Genomic DNA, 8,746 nt, shown 5'->3' with positions numbered 1-8,746 from the left:
ACGCGAGAAGCTTGGCCTTTCATCTGCTTGATAAACAACGGTCACTGATTTAGCAAATTAAGAAGAGAAGAAACGATACGGTGCTTTGCATGGGATCCAATTAAGTGCGTTTTCGCCTAGGGTCGTGCGTTTGGAGTCATTTTTTCGTGGGGTTATCAATTCGCTCTCTCTCCTCATTATTAACCTGCCACGTCTGAACTTTGTCTATATAATAAGCTTAGCACCGGTCCAAGTTGAAGCATTGGAAGGGGCCTAATGCACCGACAACGCATGGTGCACTAGTATATACGCAAAGTTGAACGGAGGGATCAAACCCAAGAGCGATCCTTGTCAATCACCGAAGCCATACGAGGTCAAACCTAGCTAACCTTAAGAAAGCCTCCTTATTGGATAAGGATTGACTCTGTAAGTTTGCATGTTAGTCGTCCGGAAAGCATGCATGTAGATCAATACGTGCCATAGTTAACACGAATAATGGCAGAAGTAGCTTTCAGCCAGATGGATGGAAACGCAAAATCACGCTAACAGATACTAGCTGACTAAACTTTTCGCCTCTTTGATTCGAAAGCCTTGACTTGCAACAACCAAGAAAAGGACAGCCGACCTAGAGGATAACGTTGGTGACGAAGTTTTTAGCCATACAATCCCTTCTCCCTTAGGCAATCCTGCTGACTAATTTTTCTGATGTAGAGGCAAATTTCGAACAGGGCATTTTGATAAAACTAGACACTAGACAGTGTATTGCTTTTGCTATTTTGCTTGATGGAAACTGTTGTCCACGCTGTTCGCTCAAGATTTATGGTGTTGCAACTTCAGGGCCTCCAACTATGGTCTACTCTTTCGTGTCATTAGTCCACGCATGCACTTGCTAGCTACTTCTAGATCTGTCGGTTAACTTGTTGAACTCACTCACGCTAAAACGTGCAAGTTTTATATGACAGATAGGCAGATCAGATACTCGATGAAGTCTCCAACGTGCATGCCTACACAGATATGACCGGGTCGTATAGGAATTTTTTTCCCCCAAGCTGCCCACCATGCCGAGACCTTGACCTTACGCCTATTTAAGGCCTAGCTTGTCTGTATTTGCTACAACCAGTCAAGACAAAACAATGTCAATGTCACACGGGCAAAAAATAGCAATGGAAAGCTTGCTGGTGCTTCTCTCCCTTGGAGTCCTCGTCCAGCTCGCCGGCTGCAGCCCTCCACCGGATCCGGTGGTCTGCACCCATGGCACGGCCAACTGCACCATCACCAACACGTACGGCTCCTTCACGGACCGTACCATCTGCCGTGCGGTCAAGGTCACCTACCCGGGGACCGAGCAGGAGCTCGTCGCGGCCGTGGCAGCCGTGGTGTCTGTTAGCGAATATAGTTTCCGTAGCAGCCTCCAACTCTTTCCTTTACTTGTTCTACTCAAACTCTTGTAAACCTTCCTTGTACGCCAAGGCTTAGCTTCGGCACATCAATATATACAGCCCGCGACTCCCCCTCGAGGGGTAGGGAACGCTTATCATCTTACATGGTATCAGAGCCACCTCTTCCCAAAACATCTAGCCAAAGATCAAAACCCTAAACCACATACCATTGTCTCCATGGCTTCCTCAGCCGGCGTTGCTCTTAACTTGGATCGCCGCCGTCAGAGAAGCTCGCAAGAGGAAATTTCATCCTCTGGAAGACTCAGGTTCTCCCAGCCCTGCGAGGTGCGCAGGTTACTGGGCTCCTGGACAACTCCGATGCCGCTCCATCGAGGGTGGTGGAGATCACGAAGGCGGATAAAACCACGGCCCTAGAGCCGAATCCCCTCTACGGGCCCTGGATCGCCAAAGATCAACAGGTCCTATCATATCTACTCAATTCCATGTCTCCTGAAATCCTTGCACAAGTCGTCGGGAAGGACTCCACCTACGAGCTCTGGACGACGGTGACAAATCTCTTCGCCTCGCAATCACAATCCCGGATCACCAATCTAAGGATCGCCATCACCAACACCAAGAAGGGCACCATGTCGAGCTCGGCGTATATGGCAAAGATGAAGAGCCTTGGGGATGAACTTGCTGCTGCTGGGCGCCCTGTCTCTGACCCGGAGATGGTGGACTACATCCTGGCGGGACTTGATCGCGACTACGACTCTGTGGTTGCAGCGATCGGTGCTGTCAAGAACACTATCACCGCCGACGACCTCTTCGCTCAGATTTCTGCTTTTGATCAGAGGATGGAGATGCTGGGTGATTCATCTTCAGGAGGATTTCATTCATCGGCCAACGCAGTCTACAGAGGCCGTGGCCAGTCCCGCGGCAGACCCCGTGGGCGAGGAGGAAGGGGGCGCGGCCGTGGTGATCGCGGTGACCGCGGTGACCGCCAGCCCTCTCCTGCAAACAGAGGTGGCGGATTCAGAGGATGCCCTCGACAACAACAACAACAGCAGGTGCGTGAACAGCAGCACGATTACCCGGAATGTCAGATATGCTATAGGCACCATCCAGGAGGCGCACGTGTTTGCTGGTGGCGCTATGAAGAGAACGATCAGGAAGAGAAGGAGGCGCATGCTGTCTCCTATGGCGTAGATACAAACTGGTACGCCGACAGTGCAGCAACAAATCACATCACAGGTGAACTTGAGAAGCTGACAACACGGGAGAAGTACAATGGAGGCGACCAAATTCGCACGGCAAGCGGTTCTGGTATGAATATCACTCACATTGGTAATTCAATTGTTAAAAACCCCATGAAAAATTTGCACCTGAATGATGTCTTGCATGTCCCTCAAACATCAAAAAATCTTGTTTCCGTTCATCGATTCACCCTTGATAACAATGTTCTCATAGAATTCTACCCTTATTTTTTCTTGGTTAAGGATTTGAGAACAAGGAGAATCATTCTTAGAGGACGGTGCGTAGGAGGCCTCTATCCACTTATATCATCATCATCATCTTCACGGTCAAATAAGCAAGCCAACATTGTCACCAAGCCATCATCATCAAGGTGGCATAGTCGTTTAGGTCATCCATCTTTAGTCATAGTTAAATATGTTCTTAGCAAAAATAAACTCTCTTATGAGAATAGTGTTGAGTCAGTTTGTGATCCGTGTCAACAAGCAAAAAGTCATCAATTACCTTATTCCATCTCTACTAGTGTGTCTACTGCTCCTCTACAACTCATATTTTCAGATGTATGGGGGCCAGCCCCTACTTCAGTTGGGAGATTTTCTTATTATGTAAGCTTTATTGATGACTATAGTAAATTTACTTGGATTTATTTGTTAAAGAAACGGTCTGATGTTTTCCAAGTCTTTCTCAATTTCCAAAATCTTGTTGAACGCAAACTGAACTCTAAAATCATTGCTATGCAAAGTGACTGGGGTGGTGAGTATGAAAAATTGAACTCTTTCTTCCAAAAACTTGGCATATCACATCATGTCTCTTGTCCTCATGCTCACCAACAAAATGGATCTGCTGAAAGAAAGCATCGTCACATAGTTGATATGGGGCTTGCATTGCTCGCAAATGCATCCATGCCACTTAAATTTTGGGATGAAGCATTCTTAACTGCTACATATCTTATCAATTTGCTTCCAAGCAAAGTTATCAAATTTGAAACTCCTATTACACGACTCCTTGGTGTCACACCAAACTACACATCTCTTCGTGTTTTCGGTTGTGCATGTTGGCCCAATCTTAGACCCTACAATACACGCAAACTTGCTTTCCGCTCAAAAAAGTGTGTCTTTTTAGGCTATAGTCCCATGCATAAAGGGGTCAAATGTCTTGATGTTCCTAGTGGTAGGGTCTACATATCCCGAGATGTTGTCTTTGATGAATCCGTGTTTCCGTTTGCATCACTTCATCCCAATGCCGGTGCACTTCTTCGCAAGGAAATTCTTCTTCTTCCTCCACATCTTCGGTATTTTGATCATGGGGGCGACAATTGTACTAATCAAAGTGACGATATTTCTACTAGTACTTGCTCTTCTCTGTTGCCTGTGCAGGTCTCTGGAGAAAACAGGGCTCAAATTGATCAAAATCCTGAAAATATAGCTCAAATTGATCCTATATTGCATGCTGAGGAAGAAGACGAACCTGGCACGGACAACGAAGGTGATCCGGCGGCGCCTGGAACTCCTGTGCGCGGGCAGACCTCGAATCGCGCGAGCAGATCCGCCTCGGATCGCGCCTCTGTCAGCTGCGGCAACGAATCCAGGGAGGGCCACTCCCGCGCCGCCACCTCAGCAACAGGCGGGACCAGCAGCGGGGCCGGATCCCCCTCGCCCCGCGTGCGCCTGCAACCGCGGTCGGGCAGCGGATCGGCTGTGCCGGACCGGGCGGTTGGCCCTTGTGTGCGCTCTAGGGAGGCGGCCACACCTTCGGCTGCAGGATCATCTGCGCAGGAGGCAGCAGATTCCCCTGTGTCAGCACATGCAGGCTCGTCAGGATCTTCCGTGGCCAGCATTCCTGAGGTTCAGCCAGCAGCTTCTTCACGGGTTATGACACGTCTACAGAAAGGTATACGGAATCCTAAAATAAGAAAAGATGGAACTATACCATATGGAATGTTGTATATTTCAGGAGAGCCAACAACGTTGAGTAGTGCACTTGACGATCCTAAGTGGAAGAAGGCAATGGATGAGGAATATTCTGCACTTATGAGGAACAAAACCTGGCATCTTGTACCAAACCAAAAAGGCAAAAATATCATCGATTGCAAATGGGTGTACAGAATCAAAAAGAAGGCAGATGGCTCCATTGACAGGTATAAAGCACGTCTAGTTGCAAAGGGCTTTAAGCAACGTTATGGTATTGATTACGAGGACACCTTTAGTCCTGTTGTGAAAGCTGCAACTATCAGACTTGTGCTAGCCATTGCTGTATCCAAGGGTTGGAGCCTAAGACAGCTAGATGTATAGAACGCGTTTTTGCATGGTGTTCTGAAAGAGGAAGTGTTCATGAGACAACCACCTGGATATGAGGATAAGGAATCACCACATTATGTTTGCAAGCTTGACAAAGCACTCTATGGTCTAAAACAAGCACCCAGAGCATGGTACTCCAGATTAAGCTTACAGTTGAAATATCTTGGTTTCATTGCCTCTAAAGCTGATATGTCTTTGTTTATTTATAACAAGGCTGGAGTAGTCATTTTTGTGCTTATATATGTTGATGATATCATAGTTGCAAGTTCTTCACAAAATGCTACTAATGCACTTCTGCATGACTTGAGCTCAGAGTTTGCCTTGAAAGACCTGGGTGACTTGCATTTCTTCCTTGGGATTGAAGTTAGAAAAACTCAAGATGGTATTGTGTTAAATCAGGAGAAATATATCATTGAGCTTTTGTCTCGCATGAGAATGAAGAATTGCAAGCCAGTACCTACACCTTTATCTTCCTCAGAAAAACTCTCAGCATATGAAGGTGAGCCACTTCAAGAAGAAGAGAGCACAAGGTACAGAAGTATTGTGGGAGCATTACAATATCTAACTCTCACGCGTCCAGATATCTCATTTGCTGTTAATAAAGTTTGTCAATATCTTCATGCTCCCACTTCCGCACATTGGTCAGCTGTCAAGAGAATTGTAAGATATGTGAAGCATACTATGGGAACAGGACTTCACTTCAAACGTTCTGGCTCCTCTCTTGTGAGTGCATTCTCTGATGCTGACTGGGCAGGATGCAGTGATGATAGAAGATCAACTGGAGGTTTTGCAGTGTTCTTTGGGTCCAATCTTATTTCTTGGAGTGCTAGAAAGCAAGCAACTGTGTCACGATCAAGCACAGAAGCTGAATACAAGTCCTTGGCGAATGCAACTGCTGAAATCATTTGGGTTGAATCACTTCTTGAGGAATTGGGGATCAAGAAAAATCGTATCTCATGTTTATGGTGTGATAACTTGGGAGCAACATACTTGTCTGCAAACCCTGTGTTTCATGCAAGAACAAAGCACATAGAAATTGATTTTCACTTTGTGCGAGAGAGGGTTGCAGCAAAGAAACTTGAGATACGGTTTATTCCCTCTAAGGATCAAGTGGCGGACGGCTTTACAAAGGCTTTACCAGCAAGACCGTTTGAGGAGTTCAAGAGTAATCTTAATCTAGGGTAGTTAAGATTAAGGGAGGGTGTTAGCGAATATAGTTTCCGTAGCAGCCTCCAACTCTTTCCTTTACTTGTTCTACTCAAACTCTTGTAAACCTTCCTTGTACGCCAAGGCTTGGCTTCGGCACATCAATATATACAGCCCGCGACTCCCCCTCGAGGGGTAGGGAACGCTTATCATCTTACAGTGTCCACAAAACAGAAGGTGAAGGTGGCCACCAAGCACTCACACAGCATTCCCATGCTGGCGTGCCCCGGCGGCGACGAAGGTACACTCGTAAGCACGGCGCGGCTCAACCGGACGGTATGCATCGACGTCGCGAAACGGCTCATGACGGTGGAGAGCGGCATGGTCCTTCGGGACTTGATCGAGGCCGCTGCCGCGGCAGGGCTGTCCCTGCCTCACTCACCGTACTGGTACGGCTTGACCATCGGGGGCATGTTGGCGACGGGAGCGCACGGGAGCTCGCTGTGGGGAAAGGGAGGCGCCGTGCACGAGTACGTGGTCGGGCTGAGGATCGTAACTCCGGCGCCGGCGAGCCAGGGGTTCGGCGTAGTGAGGGAGCTAGGTTCCGATCACCCAGACCTGGATGCCGTTAAGGTCTCCCTTGGCGTTCTCGGCGTCGTCTCTCAGGTAAATCTGACCATGCAGCCGTTGTTCAAGCGGTCGGTGACGATGGTGCAGCGCGACGACTCGGACATGGCGGAGAAGGTGGCCGTGTGGGGCCACCTCCACGAGTTTGGCGACATGACGTGGCTACCGTATCAGCGCAAGGTGATCTACCGCCAAGACGACCGCGTCGACGTCTCGACCCCAGGCAATGGCCTGAATGACTTGCTCCTTTTTCGCGCCAGTCCCACCCGCAGGCTCATCGATGCGAGAGTCGCCGAGGAGCGCCTGCAGGAGAACGGCACTGACACCGCCCGATGCACGGCGGCGCAGCAGCAAGCGGCTGCCTTCGAGCAACGGTCCTACGGTTTCACGAACGACGGCGTCTCTTTCATAAGATACCCGGTGGTGGGGTACCAACACCGCGTCCAGGCGTCTGGCACATGCCTCAGCAGCCCAGAGGATGGCCTCCTCACCTCCTGCGCTTGGGACCCACGCATCTGAGGCTCCTTCTACTACAACTCCGGCTTCAGCGTCACACTCTCCAAGGCACGGGCGTTCGTTGTTGACATGCAACGTCTCCGCGACCGCAACCCGGACATGTTTTGTGCTGCCCTCGACTCCAAGGTGGGCGTGGTCATGCGGTACGTCAAGGCGTCATCGGCTTATCTTGGTAAAAAGAAGGACTCGGTCGACTTCGACATCATCTACTACCGGAGCCACACAAATGGCATGCCGCGTGTGCACGCCGACGTGGTGGACGAGATTGAGCAGATGGCGCTGCGCAAGTACAGCGGCCTCCCGCATTGGGGCAAGAACCGCAACTTTGCCTACGATGGTGTCATCGCAAAGTACCCGAAAGCTCATGAGTTTCTTAAAGTGAAAAATAGGTACGACCCGGCCGGGCTCTTCTCCAATGAGTGGACTGACCAAGTACTCGGTATCAATGAAACTCCCAACATCATCAAAAAGAGTTGCGCCATCGAGGGACTCTGCGTCTGCTCCAGTGACTTACATTGTGCTCCGGAGCAGGGCTACTTATGCAAGCCAGGGAAGGTGTACAAAGAGGCTCGAGTCTGCTCGTTCATCAGGGATTATTAGAGGTGACGCGCGCTTTGTCACATTAAGCCTTTTTTATGCAGTCTGTCGGTTGCTTCATTGTGTGTTTCATCTGAGTTGGACTGGCTTTTAATTACATCAATGTTTTTTTTTGCTTCACTTTTATATGATGGAAGTGGAAGCAGTATGTTATGTTCGAGGTGAACTAAGTTCTTATATGTGTGGTTGTGCTATTCTTATTTTTAACACAGAAAACAACATATGTGTGCCATGTTCAATTGGGAGTTGACCCAAACGCGACACACAATAATGATTCACTCCCTTCCAGATGGGCATACTAGTGACCCAAAGCCCCGATGGAGTGCCATCATTCCTAGGAGCTTAGAATTTTAGAAGATAGAGAAACACACATAAATTTTTGGATTCCGTTTGCATTTGATATTCACGTCAACCCTAAAATTGATGGTCTAAAACATGACCGAAAGTGGAAGATAAAGATACCGTAAGAATGAATTCCTTGTGGAACATAAACATGTATTTCGTATATGCCTATAGATGAAATTGTGGCACTGAGTAAGGAATTTGACTCAGAAATCAACATGCAACAAGAAAGTGAGATGCCCCTGCAAAGATACAAATGGAAGATATCATCAGAGTAAGAGATGTCAAGGCCTGTTGCTTTGAAATTTATCGAAAAGAAGAGAATCAGACAATCAAATAATTTATTTATTTTTATCATCAAAACTTTATTCATTAAACAATGGCCATATTATTTAAAATTTGAGGCAAAATAAAGTCGGGGCCATTCTAGTCCCAAGACAGTCAAATAATTTTAACATACATGACAATCAAACTGTCTAGCAAAACAAAGAATCACGAACCACACACAATTTCCAAAATACGAAGGGTATGAGAAGAGCATAAAACCGTAGTTGGAATGGTGATCCTTCCCAAGAAAAAAACATATGTTGTCCAGATATCCATAGTTAC

General features: G+C 47.8%; 1 pseudogene; it reads left to right on the top strand.

Annotated features, from left to right (window-relative positions):
* Positions 1 to 1,117: 1,117 nt before the first annotated feature.
* LOC119305310 lies at positions 1,118 to 7,938 on the top strand (annotated as a pseudogene).
* The last annotated feature ends 808 nt before the right edge of the window (positions 7,939 to 8,746 follow it).

The sequence above is a fragment of the Triticum dicoccoides genome, chromosome 5B (genome assembly GCF_002162155.2).
Source record: "Triticum dicoccoides isolate Atlit2015 ecotype Zavitan chromosome 5B, WEW_v2.0, whole genome shotgun sequence".
NCBI lineage: Eukaryota > Viridiplantae > Streptophyta > Magnoliopsida > Poales > Poaceae > Triticum > Triticum dicoccoides.
This window is presented reverse-complemented; position numbering and strand designations above follow the sequence as displayed.